This window comes from Anas acuta, chromosome W (assembly GCF_963932015.1).
Source record: "Anas acuta chromosome W, bAnaAcu1.1, whole genome shotgun sequence".
Taxonomy (NCBI): Eukaryota; Metazoa; Chordata; class Aves; order Anseriformes; family Anatidae; genus Anas; species Anas acuta.
This window is the reverse complement of record NC_089016.1, coordinates 28,272,345-28,286,605: the sequence shown is the minus strand read 5'-3', so window position 1 is coordinate 28,286,605 and position 14,261 is coordinate 28,272,345. Positions and strand designations below refer to the sequence as shown.

The 14,261-nt window shown below is 46.2% G+C and overlaps 2 long non-coding RNA genes across 4 annotated transcripts; both read right to left on the bottom strand.

Annotated features, from left to right (window-relative positions):
- Positions 1-666: 666 nt before the first annotated feature.
- Positions 667-3,488, bottom strand: LOC137847539 (uncharacterized). The gene is made up of 3 exons (XR_011090942.1): positions 3,302-3,488; positions 1,668-1,793; positions 667-746 (listed from the first exon to the last, which is right to left on the bottom strand). It is a non-coding gene; the product is annotated as an uncharacterized lncRNA (long non-coding RNA).
- A 1,119-nt stretch (positions 3,489-4,607) lies between these two features.
- Positions 4,608-13,374, bottom strand: LOC137847317 (uncharacterized). 3 transcript variants are annotated; one of them, XR_011090925.1, is made up of 9 exons: positions 13,239-13,374; positions 12,387-12,518; positions 10,003-10,181; positions 9,736-9,916; positions 9,516-9,589; positions 9,039-9,178; positions 7,804-7,942; positions 6,859-6,957; positions 4,608-5,707 (listed from the first exon to the last, which is right to left on the bottom strand). It is a non-coding gene; the product is annotated as an uncharacterized lncRNA (long non-coding RNA). The 3 variants fall into 3 exon arrangements; XR_011090923.1 differs by having other exon boundaries at positions 9,039-9,589; XR_011090924.1 differs by lacking the exons at positions 4,608-5,707; positions 6,859-6,957; positions 7,804-7,942 and adding an exon at positions 8,043-8,468 and having other exon boundaries at positions 9,039-9,589.
- Positions 13,375-14,261: the final 887 nt, after the last annotated feature.

Below are 14,261 nucleotides of genomic sequence, written 5' to 3'. Positions count from 1 at the left end.
AGCCAGCCTAATATTTTACAGGGAAAAAAAAAATAATAATAAAAATAAATAAAAATAAAAAACACAACACACATTTCTTTCGACTTATGGCTGTCAAGCTTTTGGGACCTCTGACCCAAGCCACACGCGGGCTGGGTTTGTTTGCTGGCTTATTATGCTCCAACCCCCCCGATTTTTTTGTTCAGGCTCACGTTTTGCCAACATCACCCAGGTGGAAGAGCCATTTCTGCTCCCAGAAGTTTTGGGGTTTTCTTCCAAGCCCCGCACTTGGCATGCTTATTTATGGTGCGGATATCTTGAATAAACCACAGCCGGCCCCAAAACCTGCCTGGCCCTGCCCTGCCTTCAGAGGGGCAGCTCCCCTTCAGCTGTATTATTAGCAAGTTTTTACCACATTAACTAGATAATTTCAGCTCTGCGTGCGTATCTTTGTAACCGGCCAGATAATAACCTTTTGTCGCACTCGGGTAAGATTAGGACTGATTATTAGGCTAAGGCTCAAAAATGCTGCGTTTCGGGGGGTTCCTTTGTGCCTGGCAGAACATTTGGAGGGCAACTCGTTATTGTAGCTTGAATTCAATGAATGAAAAAGTGATTAAAAGTGATTTTTTTTCCCCTCTCCTTTTTATTTCCAAAGATTATGCCTCTCCCAACCCAACGCAACTCACAGCCAGTAGTCAGGGCTAATTCTAATTAACGCTCCCATTAAGGAGGGCAGTCTCCGAGCCCGTGTTTTCCTGGAATCTCTGCAAACGACAAGAAAACAGCACCACGGTTAAAATGTTCCACCATAAAAATAAAAATAATAAATAAATATGAAGCGAAAACAGCAAAAAAAGAGTTTAACTCGACAATTAAATCCGGTGTTTGCTGCTCGTTTCCATTTTCCCTTCCCCACCTCCTCCGCCGGAGAAAACAAATCCTGCGACTGCTGTTAATTAAAGATGTCTTTAACAACAAACGTGCCAAATCAGGCACTTTGCACATAGCAGGGCACGAACTCTATTCTTCGCAGGCAGCAAATTGCGCCACCCAATAAGTAGCATTAAAATGGTAATGCTGGCTAGCCGGGCCCTTAATTGGCTGAATCAGAGAGCCAGGAGCGTGCTTGTGCAATCAAGAGACCCCTGGCTGGCCTAAACGCTGAGTTTGAAACAGATGTCTTCAAAAGAAAAGGGGAGGGAGAAGCCGAGGGAAGGGAGTATGAAAGGGTTTTGCGACTAGGCTAATCTCGGCCTCTGTATGCATAACATGCAGAAAGAAAATCTTCTCCCCCAAAAGCTGCTTTGAAGTCTTTTGACCTGGCCGGCGGATCACAGGTGGCAGCTTCTGCAAGCGCCCTTCTGCTAGGGAAACTACGTTCACAGCCAAATCTTTTCAACCTTTTTCTGGCTGTAGAGCTGATAACGCATGTTAAGTTTCGTTGCTCGTATCAAAGAATAATTTTCCCAAATGACTCCCATCAGAAAAACTTCTCCTATCTACACATCAATTTCAGAAGTTAACTGGACCTGGCAATTTAGCTCATGAGGAGTCTTGTGTTTCTTCCTCACATCCCCAAAATAAAACCTTTTTCTTTTTTTGCCTTCCCAGTGGAAGAAAGCCAGATTGCAGCGTTGGATGTGGGAGATAGGCAGTAGACAGAAAACAAAAAGAGGAGCAGAAACCTTTCGTGGTGAAGAGAAAAACGTTCGCGGAATACCAGCTTCAAGGAAAAAATTGCCAAATCTGATTTTATCTGTGAGTGCTGAGCAAACCATCCGTGAGCCCTGTGGGTTGGGGAACAACAGCTCCTGTCGGGGAAAAAAAAAAAGCACAGTCATTGGAGTCATTCAGAGCAAAAAGCTTTGACTACAGTACTCGAAAAAAAGCTCTCGAAGACCTAAAGGTGTTACATTAGCACTTCTTAGCCCGATATTGCAGGAATGGTGAAGGTACAGGAGCAGAAGGATGGTCATGGGTTGGTTTTTCTCTTGCTAATTCAGACTGAGCTGCCCACGGAGCTGAAAATCGGCTGGTTCTTGAGTGCAAGCGACCGGGCCTTGATGACATTTATTATGGGAAGGGGACGGGTAGGCTAAGCCATAATTACACGTACGCAGAGCTCTGAAAGGGCCAATTTCAGAGCTCAAAACAATTATAAGCCAAATCAGCGAAGAGAAAGAGGACGTACAGAGTAAGCAGCCTCTATTATCTTATCCATTTATTTCATAAAAACTGGATGCCCGACAAATCAGTTTCTAACAGAAGGGGGAAAACAACGCCGTCACGAAACCGAAATAGAGATGCCAGTCTTCCTTAAAGGGAAGGCAACTAAAGCAAGCAGTTTTTGTTTTAATTATCATTTAAAAACTCAAGGGGAAGCTAATGGTAATTAATATGTGACAGAATCTCGGAACTGTAGAGCGCAGATAAGGGAAGCGGAAGGACAATAAAAAGAAGTCTGTGATCGATGTAATTGAAACAATCTGGGATGTTATTCTTTTCCAAGACACCACCTACATCTTCCTAGCAAATGAATCCATTTAGTGGATTTATCCGTATTAGGATAGCCCATTACTGAACACGAGTGGTAGAATTGATAATAGAAGGCGGCAGCGGTGTTCAACAAATGCTCACATCCCGCACCTGGGAACGAGCCAGCAGACATCTGGCTATCAGAGGGCGAAATACGCAGCATCATCACGAGTATTTTTGGAATGGAGAAACATCAGCTCTGAGAGATGACACCGTATTACCCTAATTTCATCTTTTATTAACGCCCGTCAGCAGGAGTTGGGAGAAACTAGGGTTTGTTTGGAAAGTACCTCGCCAGCAGGTCTGTTTGGAGGTGATGGCAGCCTTCTAAAATGTTTCATTTTGTAGCCTGCGATGGCTGATTAGGCAAGGAGCACAACGTACACATGAAAAAAAATCAGTTTAGGTCAGGCTAAATGGATATTTCCCCAGCCCTCTGCCGAGACGTGGAGATCCGCTGCCTGGTGACGGATACCTTCATTTTGCCCAAAAACGCCCGCATTCATCTCGATACCGGTTCTTGCCTCCCTCAAGGAGAGCCAAAATTGGGAAGGGTTTTGAAAGCTCGGAGATGCTTTTCTGCCTTCCTCACCTAGCGGGTGTATTTATGGCGTAATCCGAAGGAATAATTACTCCAAATGGTGGAACATTTCTCCCTGCGATCAGCGTGACTGCGGGGAGCTACGATCGATGCTGAAAAATCTACATCCTGGTATTTATCACGGGACAGCCCATTGAGCACCGAAAAAAAAAAAAAACAAAACTGTGTTTCCCACCTTCCTACCTCATTTCCAAGGTGGAGCTGGGTTTGCATTGGAAATCTGACGGCGTCTTCTCCCCAATAAATGGCTTTTTAGATTATTAAGAGCCAAAGCGTGATACCGGGATCAACTCCAGCCTCTGAAAAACGCAAAGAAAGCCATGAAAGTGTTTACAGTAACAGGGAAACCTTTGGAAATCAGTAATTGCTCTATTTGTTTTTCTGCGTGCGCCCGGCCGATACCAGCCAGGGGAAGCTTAATCACAAGTCGCTCTCTTTATTTGCAAATTATCAGCGCTCCTCAGCGCCGGGGGTTCCTGCAGGAAAGAGGTTTGTCTGCCCCAATTAGAAATCCCCCAAGAACGCTCATTTCCAGACCGGCTGCATCAAATATTAATTACTGGCGTTCGGAGTAAATGAACAGAAGCTCGTAAATTTACAAATTCAATTACCACGAGCCGTCGGATGATTTTTTTTTTCTTTTTTTTTAATTTTATTTTATTTAATTGCTATGGATTGCCCCTTTCGACACGGCGATGAAATTAATAGAAGACGCTGGGAATCGATAGCTACCGATTCATCGATTCGGAGCGGTGCTTACGAAGACTCTTTAACCTCCCCGAAATTGTTATTTATTATCTTATAAAGCAAGAGGCGAAGAGATGCAGGGCATATTTGGGAGCACCTCGAAGGTGCCTGGCTGTTATACCAAGCTCAAGGTGTGGCAATGTGGGATTTTGCATATAGAGAGAGTAGCTCACCCTTGAAGGTTATTAAGGTGATTATCCTCCTCGTTAATATTTGAGCAAGCTCTTCTCACCGGCGGAGCAAACAGCCATCCTTCATGGGTGATCTGCTTTATTTATTCAACGAGGGATGTTAAAAACACGAAATTTCGGCCCAGATTACCTGGTGGGTGCCTCTGGAAAACGTGTGGTGTTTCTGTACTTCAACATTTGCACGTGTGCACAAGACACAAGCCATGCCCACAGACCCGACCACAACCTGCTGATTTTGCTGTTCAGCATCGTGCTGGACCCTGGGGAAGCCTGAGATGGCCACGGCCACCTGTGGCACCATGGGACATACCTCTGAGAGCAGCCACCCCGCAAAATCCAGCTGTGAGCCCAAATTTAGCTTTCCTAGCAGCTGAAGATGTCCCAGAGGGAGATGCGAGCTTTCCAGCATCCCCCATGCTGCAGGGCGAGGTCATCGGATGGATTCGGAGAGCTTGGGAATCAGCTCTTGGGAAACATCATTTCTGGTTTTATTATTACGTATGTGGATTTGAGATGTGATTTGGGAGGTCCTGAGTGCTGAGCCCCTGCTCTCAGAGGTTTTTTGGTGTCCACATTCCCTGTATCAGTCAAATATCTGAGCCACCAGCATCGTGGCACCCCGCTTTTGTCCTAAATCCTTTTTGGGCATCATCCCAGTACTTACCCAAAGTGCTTCTCGTTTGCATTCACAAGAGAAACTCGGGAGCCTGCGGAGATCCAGCACGAATGTTACATTTCTCAGCCCCTTTCTTCCTCCTAACAGCACTGAGGAATCAGTAAATATTTGTACAGCACCTTAAAAATGCAAAAACACCACTTTAATGCTAACCACCATCATACCCAAAGATGAGCGTTGAAACTGCTACATTATTCCTGAAAATTGGTCTTTTTTTTCCTATTTCAGATGTTAAAAACGCTTGTTCCTTCAGCAATTTAAAGCATTTTTTTAAACATTTGTATCATAATGGAGTGCTTGCCTATTTTTTGATCTTGATCTCCTTCTTCATCTCAGCTGGTTTTATTACAGCACAACAGAGTGAGAGAGAATTGCAATACAAAGTAATTCACCAAAAAAAAAAAAAATATGATTACACCACCAACGAGAAAACACGCGCTGCCTTCACCCCCTGGGCAAAATTTCTACACGTTCAGAGGGACAGAAGAGTTAAATTTAAGACGCATGACCTTGAAGCAAACATCTCTTGCCCAGAATACTTTAAAAGGGGAGGTTTATCCATCCTCGCGAGCGTTTACAAGTCTAGTTCATGGCACTGGGCATGAGCCTCTAAAAATAGCATTATGACATCCACCACAAGGTGAACACGAGTCTAAAATGGTTCTTGTTCAAAGCAGATCATGATCAGTTTAGGGCCTTATCCTATAAAAACACTCGGGTTAAGCCTGAAAGTAAAGCCAAAAATTTAACTAAAGTTTTCTAAAAAGTCTCTAAAGCTTTGAGAAATTGGATCTGACAATGGGGGGCTGGTGTGTGCTCACAAATGCCAAACCTTGCCTCGTTGACCCAAAAATGTGCCAGAGGATGGAGGAGCAGCTGGGACCGTCGGGGTGATGGAGCCAGGAGGGCGAAGCAGCTGCGGCAGGGACAGCAGGAAAGCAGGGGCTGGCGTGGCCAAATCCAAGAAGCTTTCAGCTAAGGAGAAAGCACAGAAACAAAGTATCTGGGCTGGGGCATCCCAAAAAATGGTCTCGTTGCGCGACACTGGGGCACCACCTCCTTGCTCACCTCACCTCTGTCACCACTTCGAGGAACCATATCCTAAAACGAATCTTATTTGGGTTATTTTCTCCTTTTTTTCTTGACTATCATGAAGCAATCTGGCTTCACGCCGAGTTTTCCGAGTGACGGAAGGATTTACAAATCTATTTAAGGATTACATATATATATTTATACACACACACACACATTATACATGGGGGAAAAAAAAAAAACCTTACAGCACCATACAGTCTGCTCTGAAGAAAAATTAACTCCAACCCAACCAGGCCTGATCCAACACCATATATACATGCACATTATATACATATAGTGCTATAATTTAGATATTTTAGATATTTTAGAGCAGACGTAAGAAGGAGCAGCATCTGGCACCGAGCGGCGTGAGATGATTTCGACGGGTAAATAAGGGCCCAAACCCTTCAAAATGATACCAAAATAGCTTTTAATTGGAAAAATAAAAAGCTCAGCAAGTGGAAATTCAAGAAGAGGAGAGCAGAGTGCTCCTTAAGCAGGGGTAGCAAGGAGAAGGTGAGATCCAGCTTCGTATCCACTGACAGCACCCACCCAGTCAGGAGCGCTCTCCATCAGAGCTGCCACGGCTCAGCGCCACTTCCAGAGCCTCGGAGAGCTCACCAGCTTGGCGACCAGCACCCTTTTCCGCAAGCCAAGTGCTCAATTAGCAGCTATAGATTTCCAATGAATTTTCCTGAGCCTCCAGGAGTGACTGAAAGCCACCTCTTGCGCGCTAGCCGCATTGCGGAGCTTCTCGGAGAGGCCAAGCCCCCTCCAGATAACAAAGGAGCCGGCGTGGAAAGTTAAATGACTGATTCCCCTCCTGGTAAAACACATTTGTGGGTGAGATGTGTTTCCCCAGGGGCACTAACACCACCTGAGACAGCCATCCCCAAAAAAGCCATTCGTGCTGTTCCCTTTTCACAGCCCCACGCTGCTTGTGGCCGTCCCCACCAGATCTTCGCCCCAAAATCCACCTTCTGCTGCCCTCCAGCACCTCCCCAAACCCCAAAACCCCACCAGCAGAGCCCCAGCAACACCTTATCGCCGACCTTTTTCACTCTACATCCTCAAAGCTGCTCGAGGTTAAAAACAAGGGACGCTTAACGCTGATGGATGCATGTGTGCGGTTGGGGTTGGGCTCGCTCCCCCTAAAAAAAAAATAAAAATAAAATAAAGACAGACAGTAAAATATGTAGTGATAAGGACAAGTTTGTCCACGTCTCCCACAGTTATTAAGGGATATAAAAAGAGAGAGATGTTTCCAGGCTGAAGCACCGTTTATCGCTGTCTGTTATGTGGCCGAGTTGCAGTGCTCCCATTTATGGCATTTTCTCCCTTTTTATTAAATACCCCGAAGACAGGATTATTAGTTTCCTCGCAGCTTTTATGCCGTGCTCGTGGCTACACTACCCGAGTTCTTCACGGATATTATTTGGTTTTACAGCGGCCAAGGAGGCTGGAGGCTGTTAAGGGCTCAGCTTCACCCAGGAGGGAGATGAAGCTGAAAGAAATCCCCGTTATTTTGGGGTGCAGCCCGAGCTGTGAGATGATTTTTTGAAATATCCCGAGGTGGCCCCGCAGAGCCGGGGATTTCACCCCGCTGTGTGCTGCGGAGACATCCAGGTTTCTGCTCCTGACATCCCCACGTTTATTTCTCAGCCAGCGGAGAGAAGCAGGCACTCGTAGGGAGTGATTCATTTGACCCTTTCTGGATGGTCTGCTATTATATTAACAAGCTCTCCGCCGGCTCTGAAGGGACCCTGGGGAACCCTATAGATTTCTGCCGCTGGTGCCATGATCTACACCAGGGGTAGGCAGCCTAACTAGCAGCCTGGACGATTTATAAGCCGCCAAAAAGCGACGGATCACGGTCTAGGGATGCCTGCTTCGCTCTGTTACAGAGGGAGACCGCACGGCAAAATTTTAGGGGGCTAGGAGGAGCGGAGGAGACGAGCCAAAAGCTTTCATCCCGTTGTTTTCGAGCAAGAAGCCACCTTCGTCCTCTGGAAAACACCAGTTCCTGGGTGAGACGGCGGCAGAATCAGGCTCCTGGCTCTCAAAGAAACCTTCAGAGGCTCCAGCTGCCGAATCCTCCTGCGTTAGCACGTCAGATCTCCAGGGAAAGCTCTGTACCTACACCCAAAAGACAAGCAACAAAGCGTATTTGCTCTAAGGTGCACAGAAACAAAACCCTAATAATAATCTGCAGCTGGTCAGCATACGGACTGGTTATTTTCCCCCCCCCAAAAAAAGGACGATTCTCCAAAGCCTAAGTCACTCCTGCTTAAATAGTCATTAAACTCCAGTCTGCAGCACATTAGGCTGAAGAGTTCTGGCAATCAGCTGAAGATTGATGAAATTACATGCAATTACAATACGATTTTTGTAAAACGAACCAGTGAGTTCATCTCATGAGTAATCTCAACCGTACGCCGCTCAAGTCATTCTTTCCTCCTGAACTCGCTGCCCTCGCATTAAAAAGAAGACAAAACAGTAAAACTTTGATATATCGATGACAGCCAAACATTTTGCCTTTTAGCTCCTGCAGGCAGGAGGAAATCTTGCCTTTGGCTCATTCCTGCTTGCTCCAAGCTTCCCCCTACCACGATGCAAACCCGCGCTGGCCAGGACCTTCTGCTGGTTGCACACTTCAGTTGGACTAAAAATAAGAGAGATCATTAAAAAAAGGAGGCTTTGCCTAACGTTTGCCCTCATTAAGACAACCCGAGGACTGAAAACTGTCATATATTCATTCCCTGTCCTTTGTTTGGGAAGGAATTTCACAGATGGGCTCGCAAAACGTGGGAGGTAACAGGGTGACTCGGTGGCACGAGAAAATAGAAAACCCTAAATCATTTCTGCGCCTCGCAATGTATAAAATGCACCTCCTGTCACAGGGAAGTTCTCAAAGCAAAGCCACAAAATGATTCATCGTTCGCTACGGGGAGCTCAGCACTAGATAAACATGTTTTGACTGCGGGATGACTGCGGTGAACCTGCAGGTCAGCCCCAACTAGAGCTGGGGAAACCCCGCAATGAAATTCCACGAGTGCTCGCTCGGGTTTGTAAACAAAGACCTCTTCGGCTCTTCTCTGTGAATTTTCTTACCGAGTTTTCTTTTTTTAAACACTCAGAGGAAGTCATTTCCCTTTTTTCCTTCCCCCTGGGAGGCTGTCCTTCTGTTCCCAAATGTTCGGGGTTGTCCCAAATGTTCCAGGTTGATACTCACCCCACAGGAAAATCCTTTCCATCATTGAAGCCCAGAAGCAAGCTCCGACACCGCTGTCCGATGCTCAGCCCCTTGCCAGCCCCATAACGATTCCCCACGAGGACTCCATCCCACAAATCACATCTATGGGGTTTGAACTCCTCTGAAAAATAATCAAGACTCGATATCGGGAATGAACATTGTTGTTTTTTTTTTTGGATGCTCCTATTTCCTAGCATTCAAATGTCATCGTCCCCTCGCAAATTACAAAGGAGGTGCCCTGTGGCGAGCATCCCGCTTCCTACAATTATTCGAGGCCGGCTGAGAGCTTATTTCAAACCATTTCGCCGCTCAGGTTGGCGCCACCTCATTTATCACGAGGGCCCTTCATTTTTAATGGGGGCCACAACTTCATCCTGAGCCCTCGTCAACGAGGCTGCAGGTGAAAGCCAACTGGGGACAAATTAGGGATGGTGTTATTCCAAAATGCACACGCACGGACACAGCGGCAGCAGCTGCTCGGGGGGTGGATGTTTGCTCACGATGAATTACAGAAAGTGGCTGTCGTCGACCTGTAAATTTGGAAGAAAAAAAAAAAGGAATCAACCTCGTGTCAGCCAGAAACACGTGCTGCGGGGTCAATCAATGGCACACGCTTCCTCCACGTTAAAACCGATCCCAGAGAGGCTCAGCCTTTGGGAAAGGAGGAAATCCTTACCCATTAGAGCAAAGCAGGGACTTGGATGTAGCATCCACGGCTGACGAGGCTGCTCTGCATTTCCTCACAACCTCAGCATGGATTTTTCAAAGCCCTTCTCCCAGGAGGCTGCGGATCAGATGTGGCATCCGACTTTCCGCGAGGTTTCTGCTTTCCTTCCCCCATTTTCCAGCTGGGTTAACTAGGCAGGAGGAGGTCAAGCACTTTACAGAAATTCATACAAAAAAGTGTCAGCGCCACAATCAAAAGCCAGGAGCCTCCAAACACCTGCTCTTTTGCTGTCGCCATCCCCGGTGTTTCCTTAGTTTTAGGTTTATTTGCCTTCTGTTATCACCATACTTCTGTTTCTTAGTGCTCAGCAACTGTTTCCTCACTTCTTCCCGAGGCCCAAAATGGCATTTAGCACACAAGTCTCATGATCCTTACTGGTTCCGCATTGCCTTTACCTAACGAAGAGAAATAAATTAAAAATAAATGAGAAGTTTTCCTTGCAGAGGTGTGAGTGCCATCGCACAGGATTTCTCCTTTCAGATCGGGATGAAACACAAAAAAAACCAGAAAGCAGTGCCTTTCAGATACGCCCTCAGAGGGATGAAAATGATAAAAAAAAAAAAAAAAAAAAAGCCACCAGCAACTCTACTTAATTCTTTAAACGGTAACAGAACTGTGCTGGGCCCAGGGAAGTAATGAACTGAAAGTGTGTCTAGACACAGAATGCTCCCCTGATTAGTATTAACTATTCACATTTAAGTAAAGACAAATAAAATGCTAACCGCTGGCCCTCTACTGCGGCTTTGCCATCTACCTGCGAACGCTGTTCATCACTCACATGCTGTCTCACGGCTCATTTTAACAATAATTGCTTATCAGGCCGAAAGCAATCAGCAGAAGGCCCGATAATAGGGAGCACCGACAATAAGAGCACAATGAATTGGGTTTAAATAGGGCCTTTCCTTTCAAAGGAAACCCCTCGTTTCTCCCCAGGCACTTCAGTGCCAGGCCCGCAGCTCGCAGCGCGCTATTTTATGAGCTCGTAAAATAGTTCCTCTTGCTGGCTTTGCACTTTGCAAAGAAATTTGTCATCGGGACCTTTCTGGTCCACGGGGGCTGCAGCTGAAGGCCAGCTGGGCGCAGAGCAAGAATTGGGAGGCAGGACCTAGCACAGATGAGGCAGCTTGGCCTGGGGCCGGCGGGGATGAGGCCCTGGGGATGCACCAGCCCCAAGCACAGCTTCTCATTCACACAAAGCTGTTATTTATTTATTTTTAACCCTCTTCTCTTGTGCTGATCCACAAGGGGTGACTTCAGCTGCTGGCTGGCACCCAGGGAGCAGCCAGCCCTTTATATGGGCTCCCTGCCGCCCCTTCTGCTTTGCTTGCATGCTCACAGCAGCACCGTGGTGGAGATCTCGGCTTCAAACCTCAGCCTCCATCCTGATGAACTCCACGAGAAGACACGAGGTAGCTAACTAAAAGACAGAGAGAAAAAGTAGAGGCTAAAATTTCTCTCAACAGGTCTCCAAATCATGGCATACACAAATACCAAGTTTCTTCTGCTTGTGATCCCTGATGCTCAGGGCACACCTGCCCATCAGCGACCCAGAAATGTCATCTTTTCTCCATCACAGCCTTCCCAAAAATCCAACCCAGGAATATTTGCACAAGCTTGGCCCAACTAGGCTTATCTGGAGGCTGCGGGGGAATTTCCATGTTATTTACAGTACTAAGCATCAGGGAAATCCCAGTTACAACTGGGAGCTGGCAGAAACCCACACTTACAACTACGTTCAGTGCTGCACAGGCACTGAATGCTGTTCAGAGACCAAGTTATCTTCTCGCTTCATAAATAGGAGCCACCCTCTCTACCACTAGCAATGGTGCTAAGCTGGGAAGTTACAAAACAGCCTGCTGGAAATGCCAAAAAAGCTACTCGCTAAATGCTAGAGGCACACGAGTGGATGGTAAATGCTTACAGTTACCAGTAATAATCTCAGTGCATCACGAATATATTTGTTACACCGTGCATAAAAAAAAAAAAAAAAGAAGACAGTTCTTACTTCTTCATTATATCCCAGCAGCAAGGTAATGAATCCATTAGGGTATTATTATTTGGAAGACAAGTAATTGGCCACGTAAGCCTGCACTCTGCTATTCAAAACTATTGAGGGTGAACTTTTTCATAGTCCTTTGACATTTGTTTTTTTAAAGGGCCATAGAAATCCAAAACGCACGAAAATTGTGGTCTCAACCGATGATTTGAATAAACTATCATCAAATCGGTATTGAATTCATCCCTCCGAAGATGCATTAGAGAAGATCATAGGTTGTGCTAGTAAATTCAGCTTTTAACCTTGGGGAGAGGTACACGACCTCACATCAATTCTGCAGTGTTATTCTCAGAGACAGTAACAAGATGAAACAAAATACCCTGTGGATTTAACTTACAATACAAACCCAATGTACCTTCGCGTGATCATATAGTGTTCCTCCCAAAAGAAAAAAATTCAATATTCTGATAAAGTTATCTCATAAAAAAAAAAGATGTATCACAGCCCAAAACTTTTTTTAGGCTTTAAAGCACGTACCAGGGAGTGGTTAGTCATTTTTTTCTATGCTCCTGAAAGCTGCAACCAAAAGAGATGGTACATTTACCCGACGTGCTACAAGACAGAGCAAATTGCCCAAGCTGTGCTCTCCAGTAGATGTTCTTCGGTTTATGCCAACCAGAATTGGTGTTTATTCCCCATGCACACCCCACGTAGCACAGGTGCCCTGGAACAACACCTGAAAAAGAGAAGGATCCTCTGGTAACAAAGGCTTCAACCACCAGGTTTGGGGAATTCAGATTCCAAAATACAGATTCCAACCCCCGTGCCACCAGGGATTTGTGGCCAGGCATTGAGGAAGGTGCAGATTTTATCCACCGAGATGACCCAAGGGACAACAGATTTCTCTCGAAGCATCTTTAGATGGCTGCATTTTTTCGGGAAGCGCTCATTAGAGCCATAATAAGCAGAAAGCTCATCTGGCTATTAACCAAAAATAATTTAGCTCTGAGTTGCTAAAATGTTTTTAAAAATTAACGTAGGTTATTTATCTCAAAGATTTCTTTTTGAAGGCAAAGGAAAGTTCAAAACGCTTTTATGGTTATTTAAGTGTTAAGTAACATGCTCAGTTTGGACACAATTAACATTTCACTTCTTTAACAAAATAAACCCAAGCTTACAAAATTTTGATTTAGAAGGTTTCCAGACACATATTTCAACATCACAAATATTTAAAGGGAGCTTTACAAAACCCCAAAATTGTTATTTTAAATCCACTTCCAGGCTTCAGAAGCAGCCTTTAAAACCCGAAGCACGGAACCACTGAGCCCAAACAACAAGCATAACCAGCATACGGCAGCAAACCCCCAAAATACCCTTTTCTAACACCATTTTTGTGGAAAACACTGGGAAAGGAGACCACAACGAGGGGCGAGCGCCGCCTGCGAGGCGCGGTTACCTGAGGCGAAGGCCCCGCGCTCAGCATGGCGGCGGCGTGCCCATGGCCGCCCTTTGTGATTGAAATGAGAGCCAGGGCCTCCCGCCGGGCCTCCCCCTCCCCAGCCGGCCTTGATGAGGAGCACACGGCCCCGCTTTTATGAACACCTGTGTCTAAAGCCCACAAATAATTAGCTTAGCCTCCCTATTTCCCTCCAATAATGGTGTAATTTGCCATGCCTTTCAGCCCCGGGACAGCTGGTGCTATTGAAAAATCACCTCAGGATTAGGCCGTAACTCCCCGGCCTCCCTCTTTGGGGGCTTCTCACATCTCCATGGCAACACACTTAGGCTGCAAATTATCACCTCTAATGATAACTAGGAAAGTCTATCTTATTTTATTCCGCTTATCTCCGTCATAAACTATAACGGGTGACAACTGCCAAGTAGCTGGGACGTATCCTCACCTTGCCCAGGAGCTTGGTTTTTGGTGGTATTTCGCCAGTCCCTGTGTTTAAGGCTCGAAAACAGCCGTGTGGCTTTGGGGGACAGTCACCCCCAGCGGCACAGGGAAAAGGGACAGTCATGGGGCTCCTTGAGCCATGTAATCCCTGTACAAAGCCCTCCAACAGGGTCCTGGGTGTCATTTGGTGCCATGCTGATGAAGGGTGCTGCGTGGCAAAGCCTCAGCTGCAACACATCGCAAGCATCCTCCTTAAAGAAAAGAAGCTCCTGTCCCTCTGTGCCTCCTGTCTACCAGAATTAGAGAAGAGGGAGGTGGCCCAAATCTCACCATGGTGTGGGGAAAGGTTAAGATTTATGTGAAAATGTGATTTTTCACCCCTTGGTTTGATGCTATAAGCAGGAAGGGTGAGAACCCTTCGAGAGGCTGCTGAGTAAACCAACACAGCTCAGCCACAACACTGAGCATCTCTCTACACCTTGGTGAGGGTTTATGTGTGTGTTTGACCATGCTGTTCTCCCCGCCATGTTCACAGCCGCTGCCCAGGGTTTGGCCTGTGCAGCCACATCATCTGCACACCCA